Source organism: Rhinopithecus bieti, unplaced genomic scaffold, assembly GCF_001698545.2.
Source record: "Rhinopithecus bieti isolate Rb0 unplaced genomic scaffold, ASM169854v2 scaffold_2827, whole genome shotgun sequence".
Classification (NCBI taxonomy): domain Eukaryota; kingdom Metazoa; phylum Chordata; class Mammalia; order Primates; family Cercopithecidae; genus Rhinopithecus; species Rhinopithecus bieti.
In genome coordinates this window covers 804,121-828,773 of record NW_016804135.1, presented here as the reverse complement: position 1 = coordinate 828,773, position 24,653 = coordinate 804,121, and the positions used below count along the sequence as shown (strand labels likewise).

Below are 24,653 nucleotides of genomic sequence, written 5' to 3'. Positions count from 1 at the left end.
ATAAATATTAAACATGTTTATAATGTTTATCATAAAATGCTTTCTAAATATTAAGATAACTTTATAGTAAATAATTTTCAGTGACTGAGAAAATCAATTTTGTTAAAATTGGATACATCTACTCATACTTATTTCTAGGTATCTCTACTTCTTTTAAATGAGTGGTCAAATTCAAAACAGTGTCAGAATCAGCAAAGCTCAAGACGAAGTCACAAAAAGGAAAAGGTAACTCCACAGTGTGCGGTGGCTCACACCTGTAATCCCAGCACTTTGGGAGGCCAAGGCGGGCAGATCACAAGGTCGAGACATAGAGACCATCCTGGCCAACATGGTGAAACCCCGTCTCTACTGAAAATACAAAAATTAGCTGGGCATGTTGGTGGGTGCCTGTAGTCCAAGCTACTTGGGAGGCTGAGGCAAGAGAATCGCTTGAACCTGGAATGCGGAGGTTGCAGAGAGCAGAAATCACACGATTGCACTCCAACCTGGGCAACAGAGTGAGACTTTGTCTCAAAAACAAAAAAGTATTTGTGGAAACCAATAACCAATTGCAAAAATATTATTTGGGGAATTGGGCATAATTCCTTGAGTTGGAGGCCCAAAATTCTTTATCCTTTGACCAAGGATTGAAACTCATTTTGCCAGACTTCTGAAATCTCTATTCAAATTCAGGTATGGAACTGTGTGGACATGGAAAGCTGCAACCTAAAAAATGAACACGAAGCCCTGGCCAGACAAGCTGACCATTTCTAGAAATATCTGGCAAATATTAGATACAATTTTGTCTTTAATACAGTTAAGTCCTATTAAAATATTTTTCAAGTCAGTCCTTTCTTTTCTATCTCTTCAAAAATGAGCCTAGTTTAGATCCCTGTTAGCTTGCTCCTCTGAGGTTTAAGATGTCCCTCTGGTACTGAAATTTAGGGTTCAGATTTTCTTCTCAGTGTCTATTACTGGCTTCTCATTTTCTGATTCTCCTCAAATATCAGTGCTCTCAGTGGTATGACTTCATGCCACTGACAATCATCTCCATCTCAGGATTTCCCCCTATTTCCAAATGGTATATCCAACTCACTATAGAGGACTTCTCCCTGAATGTCCCCAAAACACCTCAAACTCAAAAATACAAAGAAGAATTCTTACTTTTTTCTTTCAATCACATTCTTTGTCGTATATTTCCTTGTTTTGGTGAATTTTACTGCAATCTAGTCAATCAAGCAAGCTTGCAATCTACACATGATTCTATTTCTTCTTCTTGATACGCTCACATCCAATCAACCAACAATTTATATAAATTAAACATCACCCCGATTCATTCTTCTTCAACCTCCTTGATATTTCTTAGATTCAGGCCTTCATCTTCTCTCTTCTAGACTATTTTAACATTTTCTAATTTACTTATATTGCTTTATTCTCATAACTCTTCATTCCGTCTTGCTCAGAGCTGTGAGGTTTTGTAAGTGCAAAGTGTATCATGTTCCTTTCTTCTTTTTCCCTTCCTTTTATTTTGCTTAAAAACCTTGAATGGTTCCCCAGAGTTCACAGCCACAGAACTCTAACAGAGGCACATAAACACTTAGGAAATGTAACAGAGTTGAGGAGTAAATGAAGTCACAGAAATTAATACCCCATATTCCTAGAGGATTGAAATTGCCTCATTGTAGGTTTACTTTAAAACAAACTTTATGAAGCAGAAGGCCAGATTCTAATGAATTAAAGACTTCAAAGGAAGTACACTTGCAGAAGGCAGATTAAGCTTATAAGTCCACTCTTCCCTGACATTAAGAGTACCTTGGAGGAATCTAGCACAGTTGTTGGCACATAACAAAAAATAAGCTTTAAAAAGTATGTTGAATGAATGAAGGTCTGCATAGTAAAAGCAGGAAGCCCAGCAGTCTTCATCCACTTAGCACACAATTATTGGCTCTCCCTTATTTTACAAACATTATTCCACAAGATTGATCACTCAATTTAAATTTCAATTATCACAGTTGGACTTAAAATTTTTTTTCACTCACTGTCTTAAGCTACAGACAAGCTATGGGATACTCTTCAACAATAGCCCTGACCCGTAGTTACTCAGCCCTTCTCCAAAAAGGCTCAGTAACAGAGCATCATTATTGCATAATCAATCTTGATCCATTATCAGAAGCTTCTTTCTTATATTGAGATGGAATCTCAAGATACTATAGCTTAATTTCTTCTTGTTTATTTATTTATTTTGAGAGAGGGTCTCACTCTGTTGCCCAGAATGAAGTGCAATGGGGCAATCTTGGCTCACTGCAGCCTCAACCTCCCAGGCTCAAGCAGTCCTCCCACCTCAGCCTTCTGAGTAGCTGGGACCACAGGTGCACATACCCATGCCAGACTATTTTTTGGATTTTTTGTAGAGACAGGGTTTCACCATGTTGCCCAGACTGGTCTTGAACTGCTGGCTCAAGCAACCTGCCCACCTCAACCTCCCAAAGCACTGGGATTACAGGTGTGAGCCACCAATCCTGGCCAATTCCTTCTTAAGACAGAGATCATTCATGATGTTACATCTCCTAAAATACAGGATCAAAAAGAAAGATGCCACTGGATTCAAACTGTGAAAAGGAACAATTTCAAGAACAACAAAGTAACAATATAAATGTTAACAATGGATTTTTAGGAGCTTCATGGTGATCTGATAGATGGAAAACAAGAAAATCTGATGCTGCCTGCTCTCCAAGCTAAACAGAGAAACACAAACTCTCTAATAATCTGGGGCTAAGGGAGGGAGCACACGAAAAAGCTCCATGAAAATGTACAAGTACCACTGCAGATACTCTCTTTTATACCTCTCAGTGATGCATACAAGGTTCAGGCCATTATCCTGATTTTACATTCAAGAAAAAATTCTAGAAAAGCTAAATAATCTCTGAATAATCTCAGAGCTAAATAAGAGTTCTTAAGACCCTTTACTAGCAAGCAATAGAGCCAGGAGTAAGGCTACACACCATGGGAATGTCTGGTAAGGAGCCAGGTCTATCTGTATCTCAGTAAGTCTTTAATAACTCATCTTGATATTCTATAACATCTCACAGACTGCACACTTCACTTCATCTTTTGTACTGAACTTGCAGAGAAGTTCAGTACATAAGATGTAAAGGGGGTACAAAAAACAAGCTCTTGTGCATTTCTGTTTTGTGGGTTTGTTCTCTCTCATACACACACACATACACGCATTCACATATTTGTTTTTCAAATTTTAACCTTTTAAAAAATGTTGGGGAAAATATAGTCAGAAGCTTTTTTTGTAATATTTTCATTTTAATACTGAGGAGAATTAGTTTATAAAACATTTTTCTGTGATAATGACTTTCCCATGTAAATTTACAAAACAGAATGCAGCTTGCCATTAGCCCTTGATGGAAATGATGCATTTAAAATACCAAACTTAAAAAATAGATTCTGTCCATGATGTTAAGTTACTTTAATGACGGTGCTGATGTCAGGAAGACAGTTGCAGACAGTCTCTCCTCATAATCAAATTAGTTGAGTCTGAACACATGCGGATGCTAATGCACACCACCCGGAAAAAAAAAAAAAAAAAAAAAAAAAAAGACCTAAATGATTCAGACTGTAGGCCTTAGTAATCATGAACATAGTTATTGGACTGAAAAATGAAACAACTCTTGAGAGTGCTGAGTAAGAGATAAAACCCAGGGGCAGGACTGGCACAATGACACCCAGTTTATAATATACTCATCCTTGTCTACTGGTGAAAAATTGCCAGCCTATTGATTCTGACAAAAACCACTGCCAAATTATTCATGTTTCTCTTATTACTAATTTTCTGTTTAGATGTTATCAATCCACAGCATTTCATGTTTATCTTTAATAGTACTACAAATTTGAAATCATGAAATGAGATCCAAAGGATTCTCGTCCTGAAGTTCTTCCTGCTCCCATATCAGTACATACGCCTAAATCAACGGCTGTACATCACAGTATATTATGTGAAAAGAACTCAGTCTACAAACCAGTGTGTGGCACATGATCTCAATTATAATTAAACAATAAACAAGAATGCAAATCAAAACAGTCAGGGAAACTAGCCTTTTTTCCTTTATACTAAACTTCAGTATTCTTAAATGTGTTTCAGCAGCATAAATTAATTATACAATTAAAAGAAAACTACTGACCCATGTAAACTAAAATCTTAGTAGCTTTCTCACACATAATTTTAGGATTCAGGTTTTCTTATTTTGTTTCATATTAATATTTTAAATTATAAACTTCCTTCTACTGTATTTTATTTGTAAAAAAAAATTCTCAAAAAAGGAGATGCATCTCACTTCAAATTATACAATGTTTTAAACTGGTGTGTATTTTCTTCTGAAAACATACAACTTTTTGATGGAGATATGTCAAAACAGAAATTAATTCTGTATCCTAATTTATATCTTTTGTAAGTCACAAATTACATACTACATTGAAGTTGTTCTACCTGTATTTATCATTGTGGATAAATTTATTTTCATAAAATATATTTGTTCATCAAAATGAAAATAGCATATAATTTTACTGTAAAATTTAAATACAATAATCCAAAAATTATAGTTTCATGACACAATAATACTAGCTATCATTTATTGACCACCTACAAAATCATTATTTTCCTTCAGTAATTCTGCTTCTATTGTATTTATTCTGTTGATAAATGGTACAAACATCCAAGTTACCAAAACCAGAAAACTTAGAATCAAGATTTACACCATTCTCCTGCCTACATCCTACTGTCTCCCTCCCACAATTATTGACAGTCATCAAATATACAAAAAGTACAAAACATTATTTCCTCTTTAATATTTCTGGAATAAAGTCATTTCCCATGGTCATCCCTCTAAACTAGGCTTCCACCTCCTCTTGCCTAGACATATTGGCAGACATCAACTCAGCTCTTTCTAAAATGCAGATGATGACATCTTGTCACCAACTCCATTATAACCTTTGTTAAATGGTTTTGAATTGCTCCTAGAATTAAGTACAAACTTTGGATTGCAAAGTCTGACAAGATGACTCTCTGATTCACTGGCTTCATCTCCAGCAATTTTAGTCCCTCTTTTCTTTCTACCGTATTCTCTAGCTCTATTTTCAGTCTCCTATTCTGTAGCTAAACCATACATTCTCTCCTCCTGCTTACACACTTGAACCACTCTCTGCACACTCTCATTGCTTTCTACCAAGAAATCTTCCCTAACAACTAGAATGTCAAATCCCCTGCCAAGAGAACCTTTTTATAATACCCCAGCAAGAAATACCACAAGAGATCAAATGTCTAACAGTTTAAGTCACCAAAGAAAGACAAAATGATGAAATCAACTGCCAAAATTAGGACAACTTTGAATATGTTGTTTTGATTAAGAAATTGGTTTTAGGTTTCTTTAAAAAAAGAAAAATTAAAAAAAACTATTTAAAGTTAAAACTTAGACTACCCTAAGGGCTGAAATGTTCTCTGAGGTTATCCAGTCCATCTTCTCAGTGAAGAAAAATGTTGTTAAATACTTAAGTGAAAAGTACATGTTGAACAATTAGAAACTATTGGTATTAGTAATTTTATATCTTAGGTTTTATTTACCCAAACCTTATCATTTGACAAAACCAAGGAGGAAAAATGGGATTAAGAAGAAATCAGGCTAGGCACGGTGGCTCACACCTATAATCCCAGCATTTTGGGAGGCTGAGGCAGGCGGAACACTTGAGGTCAGGAATTCAAGACCAGCCTGGCCAACATGGTGAAACCCCATCTCTATTAAAAATACAAAAATCAGGCAGGCGTGGTGGCACATGCCTGTAATCCCAGCTACTCAGGAGGCAGAAGCAAGAGAATCACATGAACCCGGGAGGCAGAGGCAGCAGTGAGCTGAGACTGCGCCACTCCACTCCAGACTGAGCAAGAGAACGAGACTCTGTCTCGAAAATAAATTTTGAAAAATTTTTTAAAAAAGAAGAAATCAAACTATCTCACCTAACATTTTAACTATCCTGACAAATCAAATCAGGCAAAAGTCAAAGCAATATGCAGACAAAACATGGTCAATGGGTGTAGTATCACCATATATATTGTTTTTCATCCACAGTTCCTGTCTCCCAACTTTCATAGTCCTTGTTACAACGCTGGGGCACTTTAGGCCTCAGGAAACCTCTCTGACCTCCTGTCCATCCTTTACCTGCCCAAGCAGGACTCTAATTTGATTGTGAATCAAAACACTCATTACAGACAGAGTCCTCCCCCATACCCTAAAGGAAGGAATGCTACACAGAGGAGCCAAGAAAAGTCTGAACGGACAGGCCTTTCTGGGTTTAGATCATATGCTTTGTCCAGTCACATTTCTACACGGTTGTCAATCATGCCTATATAATGAAGCCTCCCTCAAAACCCAAAAAGAGTCCAGAGAGCATCCTTCTGGATAGCTGAACATGTAGAGGTTCTTAGAGGGTGGCCCACCCAGGAAAGGCATATAAGTCCCTATACCTCGCCCTATATGCATCTCTTCATCTGCATCCTTTCTATTATCCTTTATAATAAACTGGTAAACATAAACAAGTATTTCCTTGCATTCTGTGAGCTGATTCAGTGAATTAATCAAATCCAAAGAGGGAATCATGGGAACCCCAGCTTGAAGTCAGTCGGTCAGAAGTTTCAGAGGCCCGGACTTCTAACAAGTGTTGCAGGGGGATGAAGGGCAGTCTTGGGAAATGAGCCCTCAACGTGTGGGATCTGACATTATCTCTAGATAGATAATGTCAGAATTGAATTAGAGGACACTCATTTGCTGTCCACTGTTTATTGATGGGGGAAAAAAAACCACATATTTTGTCACAGAAGTCTTCTGTGCTGATTGTTGTTGTATGAGAGCAGAGGATAAACATAGTTTGAGAGTTTTTCCTTCAACAGTGCATTAATTTTTATGCTTTATCTGACTGAAGAGGATAAAATGAACAAATGTCTTATCACACAGGAGGTACAAGTAGCTATGCCTAAGAGCAGGAAATGAGTAGCTCATTGTGCCATCAGAGTGACAAAAAAGAAGGAATCAAGCATCTGCCAGGAATCTAGGAATTCAGGTAATTCAAAGGTGTTACATTCTCACTTGTAAAGAGAACTACCAAAGCTGGCCTAATTGTCCAGTTGGCATTCAACAGCATACTTTTTCAGCTAGGATGGTGGTTGAGACGCATTACTTCCCATCCTACCAATTGCCCTGGTTCCACTGCTTTCTGGCTATGGAGACAGACAAGTTTCTTTATAATTTGTAAACTGTAAAAAACATTTAGCATGATGCTTAGGACATAGCATTCTAAATACTATTCTTATTATCTTTACTCTATTGTTCAAAAAATCCATTTTGGTGTCAACTCATAGGTATAAGAAAAGAGATTAGGGAAAGGGTGCAGATGCTATGAAGATCTTAATAGAGAGAGACAAATTAAGGAAGGGTGCTATTTTTACTTTATCTGATTATTTCAGCACAAGTGGGAGTTGGAAATTGAATTATCTAGATATACATTCTCTCCCTCATTTTATATCTGCTGTGAGCCAAGTTATATTTTCTACTATAATTTCCAAACTCTTCCGTAAGCAGAGTTCCTTTATGATAATTACCATACCAAGCAGCATTTATTCTCATTCAAAAACCCACAAGAATGTGGCTCCCTTTTAAAACAAGAAAAGGTCACCAGAGGGTACTCCTATTCTGTAAGGGCAGAGGGGGGCCCCAGGACAATCTCTAAGCAATCATTTCCAAAAGAACAGTAATCCACTGAGAATTGCAGCACTTTGTATTCTCTGGTCTCCCTTGCCTAGCTTCCCCAGTGTGGTGACTTCCTTAGTTGCCATGAATGAAGGTCATGATCTCATAAAGAAAGCATTTCAAGCATGTTTATTGCATTCTTATGCAAAAAACTAATATGCACAAGTCAAGCACAGTAATGTAGGAGGTCTTGTTACTTCAAATGTTGCCATCAATAACTGCTTCTCTAATGTCTCTATCACTTTCTTTAGGTTGCCCGTTATTGGCTACGTTTCTCTCCAACCCAATCTCCATGCTTTTAACATCCACACTGAAAACAATTCTAATACATTAGCCTTTCTCAGTCTTGACCAATGACCCAGTTGCCACACAGCTTTACTGCAGGCTTTCAGCATCTGTGACATTCCCACCTACAGTTTCACCAACTCTCTTTAAGTGCACTGCCTACACAACCTCTGGCTTTTCATTTCTCACATCACTCATTCCCAGCAAACCTGCCCATTATGACACTTTGCCTATTCTTTCAGCAGATTAGGTTAGTCCTGGTTCTGCTTGCCTCCACCTCCTGCTTAAACTACTTGGTTAACTATTTCAGCTAAAGCGAGCTATAATACTCCAAAATATATTTCATCCCTGCTCTTGTCAATTCTCAGATTTGGGTTATTCCTACCACCTTCAGGGCAAAAAGACAAAGAGAGATATATCTCCTTACTTTGATTAGAGCACATTACAAAAACCAATATGCATGCTGCTAAGTCATTGTAAAGGCTGGGTCAGGTCAAGAACCTGGTGGCAGAAAAAGATTAAATTGCTAATGGTTCCAGTGAACTAGAGTTTTATAAAACTAGTGTTGAAAAAAATGATTCATGACTTGTTAAAGAACAGGGAGGCAAATTTTATTCAGGACCATCATAATAGGTGTTGGGACCACTACAATGGGGTTTTGCAGTGAGTAAGAAAAATTAGGCTCAACTTCAAATGCTACAAGAAAAGGTAGAAATTTGTGGCCAAATAGCAGGATGTGAGACAATGGAAGAAAAATTACTAGTTAGGATTCTTGCTGAATGAAGGTTAGGGTGATGAGATATCATCTGGGAAATGGTAGAAGGTGAGGATCCTGATTAGATACAGAGTTGTCAAATATTGAGGATGGCCAAAGTGACTTAGCAGGATTCTTGCTAAATTTGGCAATGCAGATTAGAACACAGAAGCCCAAAATTCAAGACCTGGTTGAGAAGAGGATGCACAAGAGCCTGACTAGGATTTGGTCAAGGAGAAAATCTTTGTCACTAGCTCTTACTTAAAAGTTTACTATATGTCTGTATTTTTCTCTACCTCTGTGAGTGGAACTATAGTTTACCATTGTTTTAAATTTTACTTTTATCAGCTTTATCTTTTATATTTAAATGTTACAAATTAGTCTTAACATCACAGTATAAGTTTTAAATTACTCAGACCAGGCACTGAAATTGCTTTAATGTTTCTTTATGTATATTTAATGTATCCAATACACTAAAGATACCACACAGCCAATAAATAGTGGTATAATTTTGTGAATGGATTAGATTACAAATTTATATTTCAAAAATTTTAAAATTTAGTTCTCTATTGTCTGAGCCTGTTAGATTATTCCTAGTTTTGCTAGTCTCTACCTCCTGCTTAATTTATTTATTTAAAAATGAATTTAGTTAATAAGATGATTGACATATCTACTGTATTAAAAACTTAATGCATGGTGATTTGAATAATAAATTTTTATAGACTAACAGCACTAACCATATCTAAAATTTATAAAACCCAAGTAGTCTATAAAGTTTCTTCAATAATCTAAAGTACTACTTTTAAAACTTTTATTTACAAAATTAAGATACCATTTAATAATGGCTATAATTAGGATACTATTTTAAGTAGCCAAATATTTTATTCAAGTTGGTTTGGAAAAGAAAGAAATTCATTATCTCACACAGCAGTAAATCCAGAAATATAGTAGGGAGTCAAGAACCGAATGATTCCATCAAGTACCCAAGATTTTTATATTTTTTTCTGCCATTTTAAGGCATTTGTTTTGCCCTCAAGCTGAATCTCCTCGTGACAAAAGATGACCCCTGTAGCAATTTGAAGCATGTATTCCAGATAGGACAAATATCAAAAGCCAACATGTGCTTTCTCATCCAATGTTCCCTTGCTAAGTGGAACTAAATCTTTTCTACCCACTTCCCCTTAGTCCTCCCATTTCACCTGACATGTGATATATGACTATAACTGGGACAAGGAACAACCATTTCCAAGGGGCATAGAAACATCAAGATTTTTAGCTGAACCTAATCTAAAATTCCCTTGAATTAGGAGTCGGATTGATTTCCCCTGAGTTATGTGGGAAAGACTGTACATTTGAATAACACCAGGGAAAAGAATAATAAGGAAAGATTTCAGTGGACTATCAATAATGTATGCCACAGTACAAGGAAGGTGACATAGCTCTCAAAAGTGAAAACATGCGTCTTGCAAATGGATATGCAAGAAATGGAAAGAAAAGTTAACTTCAGGTACAAAATCACACCTGGTTTAATCCAATGTCATTAAGTGTCATTAAAAGGGAACTTGGAGCCAGGTACAGTGCTCACACCTGTAATCCTAGCACATTGACAGGTCAAAGCCAGAGGATCGTTTAAGCCCAGGAGTTCTAGACCAGCCTGGGCAACACGGTGAGAACCTGTCTCTATAAGAAATTGTAAAAGTTTAAAAATTAGCCATGCATGGTGGCATGCACCTATAGTTCCAGCTACTTGGGAGGCTGAAGTGGGAGGATCACTTGAGTCCAGGAGTTTGAGGCTGCAATGAGCTATGATTGCACCAGTGCACTCCGGGCTGGGTGACAAAGTGAGACCCTGTCTCTAAAATAAATAAATAAATGAATAAGCAAATAAACAAACAGGAACCTGGACATTCAACAGGACAGGGAAGCAAATAAGTGTCAGTGGTGCTTCATGCTTACCATTACAGAAAACACAAAGTGAAGTCAAAAGCCAGAAAGAGACTGAAAGACCATTATTTCTTATCGTGACCTTGACGGTATTGTCAATTTTCAAGTACAAAACTATTACCTTAGACCCATCCCTGGAACTTCAAGGTGGTTCAGACCTACTAAACTGATTTATAAATGTGAAGCTCTATATATTAACTATTTCAGATTAACACGTTTAAAGAGGCTGCTCTTGTCATATATTTCAAAAATAAAGTCGAATCATTAGTTTCAAATAAATCAAACATCAATAAGAAACTAATTTTAAAATACATGTATCTCACAGAATGGTCAAGCCAAGCAAAAAAAAGGGAATATAGGGAACTAAATTATGTCATATATGTTTTAATTATAGGTCCCCTTCATAAGATAGTAATTTGTTATACTTGTATATATTCTAAATTTGTTTTCCAAACTTCTTAGCAAACATTTACATTTTTTATCAGCAATGGTCAGTAAGTAATCCACACCATATAACCGAATATATAATCTTAAATAAGTCAATGATGCATAGAAAAACTATCAAGTTTCCATATGTTCAGGAAAAAAATATTTTTTTCAATATTATTCATGAAAATTGTTAATACTGGCACCATTACTTATTACCAAGTGGGAGATAACTATTTAACATATCTGTTCTTTATATATGAAAAATAAACATATATAAGACAAGATGCACAGTCAAATCATAACTCCTCCCAATATAGTTAATGCTGTGAAAAAGATAAACTATTTTTTTTAATTTGCATGTTCTGAAATTAAATATAAATATGAAATCGAGAGCACAACCTACTCCTTGTGATTCCAATTACATGCTGATCAGGTCTGGAGAAATGGAAAAAGAAAGAAAAACAAGATGGCTGTTTTGCAAGATAATGCAGCTAAAATTATTCAGCTAAAACTAATAATCTAGCTAAAACTCGTTTATGTAATTACTAATGGTTATTCATGAACATGGAAACATAAAGGAGGAACATGTCTATAATTGTAAAATCCACAAGTTGCTCTCCTAAACCATATTCATGGCTTCATGCCTTCTTGCCTTTCCCACCTGCTCTGACTGAAACTGTCCCTTTTCAATGCCTGCCCAACTCATCCTCATCCTCTGTGACTGGGTGTAAGAATCACCTCCACACATTCTTTCCATACACTGCTTCCCTTCACCCTGTGAATACCCTCCTTCCCCACCCCTCCTTCCTCAACATCCTCTCCACTGTACCTCAGAATTATATAGAAATACCAAGTTCTATTTAAGTTAATAAGAGGAGATCTCTATCACCTACTAATCACACAACTACAAAAAGAACAAGTGTTATTTGATAAATATTTATTAAATTCAACTGTATCATATCAGAATCTCTTCATTTACAGATTCACAGTTTAAACACAGTTATATTTCCCAAAATGAGAAGGGGGGAAAGATGTCAAATGTATATAAGTGAACAGAAAATCATTGAATAAAGATGAAATCTCATTGAATAAGCAAATCTCAAAGAAAGATTCATTACATTGTAAGATACAGTAAACTCCTCTTCAAAGAACCAATATGTCAGCATGTTGCGTTTCCCTGTTCTTTGTTCTCCATTTAAAAATTTAAATTCCTCGTTCTTTACATTTCCTTGTCCCTAGTTTCAGTAAACAACCCCCTCCTATCCTCTATCACCTGCTCTGTACTTAGTCGCCTGCTCTGTCCTTAGTCACCTGCTCTGTCCTTAGTCACTTGCTCTGGCCTTAGTCATCCTTGGTCACCTGCTCTGTCCTCAGTCATCCTTAGTCACCTGCTCCGTCCTTAGTCACCTGCTCTGTCCTTAGTCATCCTTAGTCACCTGCTCTGTAACCATCCTTCCCACAAAACTACTCACCCTGCCACTCCGGCTCATACCCCTGCTCTCTTTAAAATAGTCAGTCAGAATTATCTTAGACTGTGCAGTCCAACCCTAGCCAATAGGTGAAAGTCACAGCAGTAGGGATTAGCTGCATTAATAGTAAGATCCCTTTCTCCTCCCTTGTCTGGTGTGCTCTCGCCATTGCTCCAACCGCGAGAGGCACCCTTCTATAGAAGTAAATTGCCTTGCTGAGAAAACTTTTGCCTGAGTGCTATATTCACTTGGCAGCACTGAGCATTTACTTCCAACAACATCAAGTCTAAAATGTTGTTTTCTAAAACCTTATCTGTGCTACTCTAGAAAATTTTATTCTTCCAAATTGATCATGAATGTAATCAACTAAACCTATGATAACTTAGACTTTACAAATTTAGTAGTTCTTCCTTTAAAATGATTAAAGACATTAGCAATATGAGATATCTTACTGATTTAATGTTAAGAAGTTTAAAGGTTTTTCTCCTATATATCCAGTAATGGTGATGCATTAAAACAGAAAAAAGAATTCATAAAAATTTAAAGCAATAGCCATTGTTATTCTAAAACCATGCTATTTTATAAATCCAAAATACCAGCAGACTTTTGCCATTTCAGATTGCATTTATATAATTTCAAATAAAATTTGTTTACTCAAATGTGACTCCTTAAAAATTCTCTCAAACAATATTCTGAGAGACTACAATCCATAAACACTCTCTAATTATATTTAATTAACATATTCAGCATAGAAATAAATTGCTGCGAAATTAATTCAGTTATGCAATTGTTCTTTCTAATCAGTCAAACTTTCTCTGAATTTATTTGCACTACCAGTAAAGTTCAATATTTACGTTATTGGACATCTTTATGACTATAATAACACACATCACCAAGGAGTAAAAGGAGAGTTTGATCATCAACCAAAGTCCTTTATTACTACACAGCTCCTCAAAGTAGACAAAAATAAAATAAATTAAAGAGCATAACACATACTTTGACCTTTAAAGACACTTCACAAAATACTCTGTTTCTTAAACAAAACTCTCATTAGTACTTATAACACTATGTTTTAACTCATGAGGTTGAAATCTGGGTAAATTAACCTACTTGCTATTAAAATTTTACCTAAAACTTGGTATCTCTTGATGGTTATAAATGGCCATGAAAAATCACATTTATTCTCTTACTTCAATGTTTTACCCCAAATTTGCATGTTTGCTACCATACTACAAATGTTCTGTTTGATTTTTGCTAAAATTATATTTAAAATTGATATTATCTCATTTAAATATAAATCAAATGAGAACAATAGTTATCATCTCATGAAATATTATACAGCTATAAACAGGCAAATCATTAATGATTCAGTCAGTAGATTACATATGCTGTTAAACGATTGTCTTTATTTCTGTAAAAGAGGAGACTGGAGACTAAGCCCACAGTCTTCAAGCTACAGCCTTTGTAGCTCTGGCAAAGTTTAAGATCCTTGATGTTCCTGGAGGACTGGTGGATGAAGTTTCAAGAAATGCATCAATTGTAACATCTAATATTAAGAAAAAGCTGTACCATACCAGGAAAACACCACATTTGTATAAAATTCTCACTTCACAATACCTTCTAAACTTATCAGTAGTATCTAACTTCTAAATAGTGAATTTACCCTCTTACAGTAATTAACTGCACATATGCTTGTGTTCTACTTAAGAAGAGTAGAAAAGGCTTCCATGAGTATGCCATCATTGGAGACAACAACCAAGAATGTAGGTAGAAGATCTTGCCAACTATTTTTCTCTTCTTTCAGATATAAATAGAAGTCTAAAAACACTTCTAGAATTTGGAAAAAAGGAAGAAAAAAAAAGGATTTCTAGGATTTCTAGCAATATTTATGTGGGAAACATTTTAATTAGTTGTTAAAATTGGGCTCAAAATATCAATTAATTGAAGCTATTTTCCCTACAGAAAACTATAGCACTAATAGAGAAACATCAAAGAATATGTATGTATCATAAGTATGCACACATAGAAAGAGAGAAAGAAATGGAGACAGAGAGAGAACGACAGAGACAAAGGGAGAGACAGAGAGAAAGTAGTCCCCCAAAACATGGAAGTTTCTAAGGTCTATTCTGAACTTCTTCATCAGGAGGCATGTGATACATCTGATGTATAGGTATATTTATATAATGTTAATAGCAAAAAAAAAAAAAAAACATGAAATAAAGGCAGGTATTGAAATCTAGATGCACTCTCTTAGTTGCATCCTAGAAAATACATACAAGGTTATTCAAAACTTCCTTTAAAAGCCATATTAATCTTTACAATTTAGCACAAAATATACTGAAAATCACAATTTCTATAAAAGTTAAGTTACTTATTCATATTATGTGTGCAAATTAGGGCAGCCTTTTCAAAGCTATTCTTAAGTATACAATATTGAAAGATAAAACTAAATTCAAATTCACCATAACTATACCATTTCAATGTAAACAGAAAATTGACACTTATTGTCCCACACAATATTAGAGTCAATTTACTGTCCTCTGATGACAATTAATCATGCATGGTAAGCATCATTAGAGTGGCTGAAAACATTTCTTAAGCATAAAACAAACAAAAAACTAGCAAATAACAGGGCCTGAAAACAGTATAAGCATTGTTTTCTAAGTCTTACTCTGGAACAATGACTTTTAGCCATTCTTTTTAAAAACAAAGGCCTGATTTCAATTTCATATCCCCAGTGTTTGAAAGTGAAGTGATTTCTCTGTTCAAAGTTTATACCATTTTTTCCTCTTCCAATCTGAGTATATTTTAGACTCCTATAGAAAAAAGTTTAAGTTTCCTGATCTCTAAATGCATTAAGGCAAACACTATTAGATCCGCCAGCCTCTAATATGTTTAAGGACCACGGCTCATAGCAGTTATGCAGTTAGCTTCTGTGACTATCTTTGAATTCATTATCATATTGAAATAAAATAACTTTTTATTATCCTTTAGCGGTTTTAGAAAACAAATTGCAATATCGCGGATTGAATCACAAAAACATCACTTTGCTAAGTAAAATTTAAATCACCTACCATTCATCAATGGAGATAAGAATTTTAAGAATTTCTAATTTAAAATGAAAGGTAAAATTTGACATTTTATATTAAAATTACCCTAATATATCCTTGAACAGTTCAAGGATACCCATAGTGTATGTTTGAGTATAAATTCAACCCAACTACTATATCCCATATACTAATGCTTTTTACAGATTCACTATTAATGATAATATAAAGCCTAAAAATAACAGCTATGACTAGGTATTTTAGCAAAAGACTATCCTTTAAACAATTCATCTATACTTATTGTTTTCTCTAATAAATTGATCTGTTCACCCGAAAAAGAGTTAAGTTAAACATCCATGACTGTAGCACAATACAATGAACCATAAAAATAGGTAGTATATTTTACTAATTGACATGTCACACTAAAAAGTAAATATTTCACAATTATCATAATGAATCAACAATGAACAGGTTCATAAATTATAGACAGAAATACAGATAATAAATGATATGTTGGTAAAATGTTTAAGAAGTAAAATAACATGCACAGAAATCAGAGCTGAGAAGTTCGGTGCTGACTGGAATAAAGGCCTGATGATGCATGATATGCATACAACAAACATTGGCTGGATTTATTAATGAATAGCTCCAAAATCTATCCTCCAAATTCTTAAGAAAATTATTGTGGCCATTGAGAAAAGAAAGTCTGTCTGTATGTCATAAATATATTTCAGCCTCTCAAGTATTATTTCTGAGAAGAGAGCCATGTTCTGTGAATATACTTGGTAATTTCTCATAAAGGTAAAATTAAGCTGCAATTTAAAAATAACTGGTCTTGTGTATAAATATAAACTGAAATAAAAATAAATGAATGTGTTAATTGTTCTTTTCTGTTTGAGAAAATGACTCAGCCTTAATCATAACAAAATCTCCCCTATATCCTCAAAAATTAAAATTTATGATTAAATTAAAGCTATGATTAAAATGTAAAAGTGGTAATTTTTATAAATTAGATCCAGATATGTCATTATTACATGGGTATTCAACACAGAAGTATTCCTATTTTATCCCCATAAACTCAACTGAGTCAGCTGAGTCAGAAATCCTATGACCTTTATGTCAAAAAGCCTATTAACATTATTTCATCTCTTTAATTCTCACAATAATCTTGTAATTATGTAAAGGAAAGTTTCTTTACTTGCAAGTGGAAAAACTGAAATCATAGTCAGGGAAAACATTTGGCTGAGGGTGATTCACAAAGTGAGTCTCAGACAGCAGGCTAATATTCACAATCTCAAACTCTTAAATACAGAGGAAATATAAAACACATGAGTTTATTTGTTTGTTTTCAACCATTTAAAGCCTAAGCCCACAATAGTAAACCTACAACCCACTTCTCTGAAGAAAAAGAAAAAGAGATGAAACATAACTTTAATACATAAAGAAGAGTCTGAGAAGGTTTTGAGTTTCTGGCTGGTTTGGAATTAGGAAGCAGTAAAGGGCAAATGTGTGAAATACTGAGACCATCTCACCTTCTACTTCTTCACATGAAACAGCAAGATCTGTTTATCAGGATCACTTTTGACAAGCACAAAGAAGTCATGCTGGATACGTTTTCTACTTTAATTCCATGACTCAAATCCATGCTAGTTGAGAATATCTAATTGAATTATTCAATTTAGGTAGAAAACCGTCAGCTCAAACCCCTAAGTCTTCAATTCTTGCTGCTATGAAAACAAAGTAAGGCCAAAGTCAAGGAATTGAAGTTGCAGCAAATCCAGTCCAAGGAGACAAATAGCAACAAAGTGTGGGCATTTGCAAAGTATGATCAGCACAAACAGCATCGGGCCCCCAGCTATTCCACTGCAAGACTGATAAGGAAAGTTCAGACTTTGCTCCTGGAGTCCTTTTTGTAATTTCCCCAGTCATATCCAACTGCACTCTATGTTTAGTTTATTGTTTTGCCAAAAAGACTGATCTTAGCCACCTAAAAATTCTCATTGCAAAAGAAACCTCTTGTTGAAACCCCAAGTACAACCGACAGCCCCTTTCCAATTATCCCCTGCAACTTCCCCAGTCTCTTTCATGCCTGGCTACTGAGCTCAGTCTAGTTTGGCTGCCGGCCAGGTTCCTCTCTTTTTTTTCCTTGTCAGTCGTAAAAACTTGGAAAACACTCCTGGACAGCTCAAGGAGACCTTTAATTATGCAGTGGGGCAGTACCTTAGCCTGTTTGCTGTTTCCAGCAAAGCTTGCAGTCACCAGGGACTGCACTCTCCCACTTTGTGGGTTTTCCAGCAAGGCTACTTGTTCATATGAGGGGAAAAGGGAAAGACTGAGAGAGAAAGGGAGTAATTTGCAAATCTGAAGAATTTCCAATTCCTCTCAAAGTTTTCTACTTCCTCAAATTCACTGTCTAATAATCTCCCTTTCTTTAAGCACCTAATCACCCATTTTGTACTACAGACACAAAATCATCAGTATTGTGGTCTCCTGCTAGTCCTAGAATTGAGTCAAGACTTGAACATTCTCCGTAACTTTTTATTCTCAAATGTTGGTGTAACATATTTTAAAAGCAGGCACAAAATAAATTTATTAAATCCTTCCAAATTGCATTATATTTTGTCAAACTTGCAGACTGAAATAGTGCATGTAAAATGTCTGATTGCAAATGAGAGTAAAGCGAGCTCAGCTGGGAAACAATACTAGGACCCAGGGAGGGGTACCTTGACTGCCAGTCCTCACTTACTTGGAGTTTGCCCAACGTACCAAGTGGACCCGCCAAGCCCAACACCAGCTAAGTCTTCCTTACTCTACCTTGGCACGCTAGTTCCAGCTGCAGCGTCCAGCTTCCTGTTCAAGTCCCATTCAACATCGTAAACACATTCCAAGAAAACCAGCCTGCCCAGAGTTCCCTCCCGCACACAGGGAAGTCAGCGCGGCAGCCGCAGGAGCTGCAGAATAGAAAGAACTGACTGCTCCCGATTCTGATCCGTGTAGTGAGTGAGGCCACGAGAAGCTGGACCCGCCAAGCGAATTTAGCAGTCGGAGCGAGAACCCAAGGGTTCATCACCCCCGCCAAGCCTTGCGCCCTCCAGAAGCAGCTACTTGACCCGCGCGGCAAAAGGGTAACCATGTGGACGCCGCCCCTTCCTTTTGGGCCCTCCCAGCTCTGGGCTTTAAAGTATCCGCGGCCCGGCCTTAGAGCTTCGCGCCTCCCCGCCCCCATGCCCACATTCTCTCCCTGCACCAACAAAAGGGAGGCTGCCCTGGAAGTTCGCTCTTGGGTCGCCTGGCTGTGACCCGACGATGACTTGCCTGCTCAGCCCAGTCTGATATACGCACCCTCAGCCGGACTGATCAACGGTTGCCCCACCGCCTCCCTGCAGCTCCTGCCCACCGGCCCCCCGCCACCGGACCAAAGTTACCACAAAAGGCTGAGGAGGCTTCTGGAGCCCGGAGACTGCTGCGTCCCCGACCTCGCTGGACTCCCCCCGTCATTCCTCAAGCGCTGCCATAGCAGGCGTCAACAGGTCTTAGCCTCCTTTCGTGCTGGACTACTCCCTGAGCCGTTAGCTGTCCTAATTTTTCACAACCTGCCGGGCAGCGGCTACGCGCAGCCCCGCGCCCTCCTTCCCGGGCACTGGTGGCCGGAGCTGTCCACCCCCGCTGCCCCTCAGGGTATCAGTTTCTAAGCGATTCCACGCTACCTGGAGGGAGCCGGGGCTCGCAGCCAGGGAAGAGCCCAGATAAATCTCCGTACCTCACTGAGAGATGCAGTCAGGTCAGGCTTCGGGCAGGGGCGTGAAGAGCTGCCGGGTCCTCCGAGCCTGGCGATCTCCGCTCCAGCACAGCCGGGGCGCCGTCTCCGAGGCCGAGAGGGAAAGTTTCTCTACGTCAACACGGCGCTGGACTCGGGACCCTCTAGCTTCGGTCCCCTCCCTCTTCGCGCGCTCTCCCCCCTCCCTCCTCTTCCTAATCCGCTGAATCCAAAACTGGCTCTGGCGGCAGCTGGGACGCGGGGCTGGGGACTCCGGGTCGCTCCCGACCGGGAACGCGGGGCTCCCCCTCTCGGTGAGAAGGAAAGTCTCACAGACTCCGGCTTGCGCACTTCTGGCGGTCTCCTTGGACACTTCCACACGGGACGCCTGTGTTCGAGCTCGCTGACTTTCCTGCATTAATCTCCGATGGTCGTTATCTGTGGGCCCACTGGGCTATCCCGCGCGTGCACGCGGAACTGGAGGTGGGTAGAGGGTGGAATGAGGGAGAAACCCATCTGCAGAAGGAGGGGCCCTACCTTACTCAGCCTTTAGCCCGGACAGAAGCAAAACCACAGGCTCCCGCTCCCACCCCACTCGCGCGGCCATTCCTTTCCAGCCTCGTCCCTGAGACACTAGAAGAGGACCATTTGCCTTTTCTTATCTCTGTGTGTTTCCTAACACAATTTTAAAACACCTCTGAGGCTTCATAGAGGGGGAACGTGTCAAAAGAAATACACGAATAAGAGTAAAACGTGCCGTCTTCACAGCCTTTATCAAGAAAGCAGACAGTTGCTGCTGCTCTGGCCGCACCTCAGCAGACTGGTTTGTCCTCGTTTGTTTTTTAACTCGGCCTTAATCTCTGGACTTTGTTATGCCTTAAAACAGACACACACAGACACTCACATACACACACGTGAAAATTGCCTTGACTCCCAGACCATACTAATTTGCTCCATTCAGATGCTTTTCCCGGAATTAAGGACTTCTGTACAGGATTTGAGGGAAAAAACAACAGCCCTTTCTTATTGACCTTTAATAGAGTTCTGTATCGGAAAGCGGGCGAAGAGGAGTATCCTCGTATAAGAAGTTCTTAAAGGATGAGAGGACCTTTACTAAAATTCTTGGTGCTGCTCAGAATTTAGTTTACTAAATTTTAGTTTGAGTGTGAAAATAGATGAGAAAAGGAAAAAGGCATTTTGCAAAGCTAGCAGTTATAATGTATTACAATGGATCCAGGGCTTAGAGTCAGACAGACCAGATTACATTCCAAACTCCATCCTTAGGCTTTCTGCGCCTATCAGTTATAACTGCCAACAGGAATTATATAATCTAGCTCACGGAGTCACAGTCACATTTACAGGAGTTAAAATAGAGTCGTGATAGGCACAGAGAAAATACTCAATAAATATTTGGTTCTTGTATCCTACCATGTTTTACTGTTATTAGGAGAGAGGGTGGTGCTAGAAATTTTCCCCCAAAGACCCTGTAACTGAATCAGTTTTCTTCTCCCTAATGCTTTTTCCATTTAAAAAGGCATCACTTCACAATTTTTTAAATAGAAACTATTTGTTTACAGATTAACTAGTTCCAGCTGAACTCTGTTATTTTAAATACAAGGTAATTGAAGTCTAGGGCTCTTGAGTGACTTTCCCCAAATCTCATAGTTTGGAGGTACTAAAGCTAATATCAGAAATTAGTCCTCTTAACAATTTGGCCAGGGTCCTCTTTTAACTGTTTTTCCCTTTATCACAACAGTCAAGCACACATAAAAATAATTATATTAATAATCTGAGGACAAATGCTAGTTGTTTTTTCTGTAAATAACTCTTAAGCATTGAATTTATGAACAATCATTAAAAATTAAATAATGTCATTTAGATGATCACTTGGTATCAATGTGATTATGAAAATAAAACAAATGGTAGTCCAGTATTTAGGAATAAGGTGGTTGATGAGATGAACAAATCCATGCTTACATTATATATTTACAGATAGATATTTTGGATTTTTTAGCCATAATATTAAAAGATTATAATAAAGAACTCTCAACTCCCAAGAATACATCAACATACCACTACGGTTGGCTGATCCTAGTTTGAGAACAACTATTTCAGTGTTCAGAACTCACAATTCAACTTGAACAAGTTCAGGGCCAAAGAAAAATCAGGCTACAGAGATCAAAATTTCCATCCTGTGAAATAATGGAAAATCCCATAGCATGTATTTATTTCTCATTCATTTGCCTCTAGTACCTGTAAGAAGGTCTTTTTAAAATATTATTCCTTGCCATACACAATGTTGAAAATCATCTGAACTTTTACATAACTAACTCCCATGTTCTCAGAGATGAGACCCTATATCCTCCTTCTAAGTAGGAATTATTTACTACTCCGGCCTCATCCTCAGTTTCCTAAAGGCATATCATAGCCTCTTTAGAGATCTATCTTTCCTATCCATGAGATTTGGAAGATCCTAAAGAGATAAGGCTTCAAGATATGGCTACAAAGCACATCCATCTTGAATGGATAAATGAAGACAGATGAGTCCTCATAACTGTCTTTTTCCAATCGTTACATACAGTACTAAAGATTACTCATTTTTATATTTTCTCCCACTGTTTAAAGTCTTCAAACTTGCTATTGCTTTGTAATTTTATAACCTGACTTTTGATATGATCTGCTTTGTGAAATGGCTCAGAGGTATAAAAATCTCAAGAGTGTCAGAACCAAGTTTTTAAAAACAATAAAACTAAATGGAACAAGATTTTAAAACAAATTTATAGCATGCCCCAGGAAGTGAAGAAGGGAGATGCCAAAGAAAAGGGTTGCAGAAGCCTGGCAGGGCACTATGATGAGAAATACGCCTAATTTTACCTATTGCAAATACCTCAGATTTCCATTTGAAAGTTCTTCACATTCATCATAGGTGCATATAGACCATGATGGAAACTCAGCAGCTTTCCAGTAATTTTAAAATTTATTTTCTTGCTCTAACCAGAATTAGGTTTCTCTTAACCTGACTAAGGGAACCTTGGCTAAGACAAAAAAATACCTGTTACTTATCTTAAGAAAAACAATTTTATTTCTGATTATCGCAAAAGCACACAAAAATATGCTGGTTGTTTAGCCCTATATTTTTGCAAAACCAACATTTAAAGTATTTGACAACTTTTTAAAAACTGTAATGAAAACCAAGATTGAAATCCAAATTTGAGTCATGTGATTTGAAAGGGGCACATGTTTCTGTTTGTCATGTGTAACAGTGACCAAATATCCTATGAGTTCCTAGGGGGCTCTAGGTTCCAAAGTTATTGTGTTACAGTTACCTTCAAACCTCTATCATTTTATCTGTCATTCTGAAAGAATTGCTTTATTTTGATCTTCTTGATTAAGAACATGAAACATGACCATTGCAAAACAGGAGGGCCACTGCAAAAGGGAAATAAATATCACCTGTATTCCCATCACCCAGAGTACTCATTGCTCACATTTTCTCTATATGCTCCAAGATTTGTTGAGGGCTCTGAGAGACTCAGATAAATAGTATCCCTTCTTTATGCCTGGATGGGGAATAAATTGACCAAAAAAAGTTAAAATGAGAGCAATATATTATTCTATTATTGACAGATAACGGATTTGAATTGGTAGATCCAAAACCAAAGAACAGAAACAGCAGCCTCAGTCACGTAGTTCCTGGCCTCCTTCTAACTTGAAAGGAGACAGTGCGTTTGAAAAAGGATTTAAATTGTTTTTTGAGTTCTATTCCAAAGAATGAAAGAGAGAGAAAGGTAGCTGAGCCTGGCATGCCTAGCAATTCTTCTCAAGTTTATGCCTAAGTTTATCTACCAAATATCATAACATCTCTCCAAGGACAAGTAAAGACCAGTCCTCTTAACCAGTAGAATATTTTTGCATGGAAACCAGGAGTAGAGGAAGCACCCACAGCCATTTAACAATTTTCTTTCCATTAACAATTTTCTTTCCATTTTTTTCATGTGGAACTGTAACGTACATACTACTACTTTCTTTTTTCTCTTGAGACAGAGTCTCGCTCTCTCGCCCAGGCTGGAGTGCAGTGGAGCGATCTCGGCTCACTGCAAGCTCCGCCTCCCGGGTTCACGCCATTTTCCTGCCTCAGCCTCCCAAGTAGCAGGGACTACAGATGCTGCGCCACGAGGCCCGGCTAATTTTTTTTTTTTTTTTTTTTTTTTTTTTTTTTCTGTATTTTTAGTAGAGGCAGGGTTTCACCGTAGCCAGGATGGTCTCCATCTCCTGATCTCGTCATCCGCCCGCCTCAGCCCCTCAGAGTGCTGGGATTACAGGTGTGAGACACCGCGCCCGGCCCATACTACTACTTTTTAGCAGCATAGCATGGGCTCTTTTCCCTGCCAGTGTTTATTTAAAAGTTTTTGCTATTACAAACAGAAATGATAGCCATTTTTACATACGTATTTTGTATGTCATCTGTTCACATATTGTGCCTATCCCTTACAGTTATTTCCTTAGAATAAATACCTACAAGTAGATTATCAAGTTAGAGTATAGACTTTTTATTATTTTGAAAATAATCTCACATTATAGAAAAGTTACAGATAGAGTACAAAGATTTATTTTTATTTTTATCTGAACCATTTTAGTGTAACTTGCCATCATGATACTTCATCCTTCCCAAATCCTTTGTGGACTTCCTTAAAACACAGATCTTCCCCATAAAGAAGGTAAAACATCAAAACTCAAGAAATTAACATTCATAGATTTCTACATTTAATTCTCATGTCCTATTCAGGCTTCTCCAATTACTCCAACAATGTTCTTTATAACAGCAGGATCCAGTTTGGGATCACAGTTGCATGCAATTATCATGTCTCTTTGACTTTCATGATGTTGATCGTTTTGTGAATTGTTTACTGCTTACCTGGCAAAAATGTAATTTATCATTAGAGTCAGCTAATGTATTTTGGCTGATGAAAAAAACAGAAATATGATACTATATTCTTTTTTTTTTAATTTGTTTTATTATTATACTTTAAGTTCTAGGGTACATGTGCATAATGTGCAGGTTTGTTACATATGTATACTTGTGCCATGTTGGTGTGCTGCACCCATCACCTGGTCAGCACCCATCAATTCATCATTTATGTCAGGTATAACTCCCAATGCAATCCCTCCCCCCTCCCCCCTCCCCAT

The 24,653-nt window shown here is 37.4% G+C and overlaps 1 protein-coding gene across 9 annotated transcripts in view; it reads right to left on the bottom strand.

Moving 5' to 3' along the window:
- GULP1 (GULP PTB domain containing engulfment adaptor 1) overlaps positions 1-21,386 on the bottom strand; it is a 330,664-nt gene extending 309,278 nt beyond the window's left edge. For 2 of the 9 annotated variants that reach the window (XM_017865414.1, XM_017865435.1), the window contains exon 1: positions 18,524-21,384. The gene's annotated coding sequence lies outside the window, so the exon portion shown is untranslated. Of the gene's footprint in view, positions 1-17,241; positions 17,437-18,455 lie in introns of all 9 variants that reach the window. The other 7 variants (XM_017865402.1, XM_017865431.1, XM_017865398.1 and 4 more) reach the window with 7 other exon arrangements.
- Positions 21,387-24,653: the final 3,267 nt, after the last annotated feature.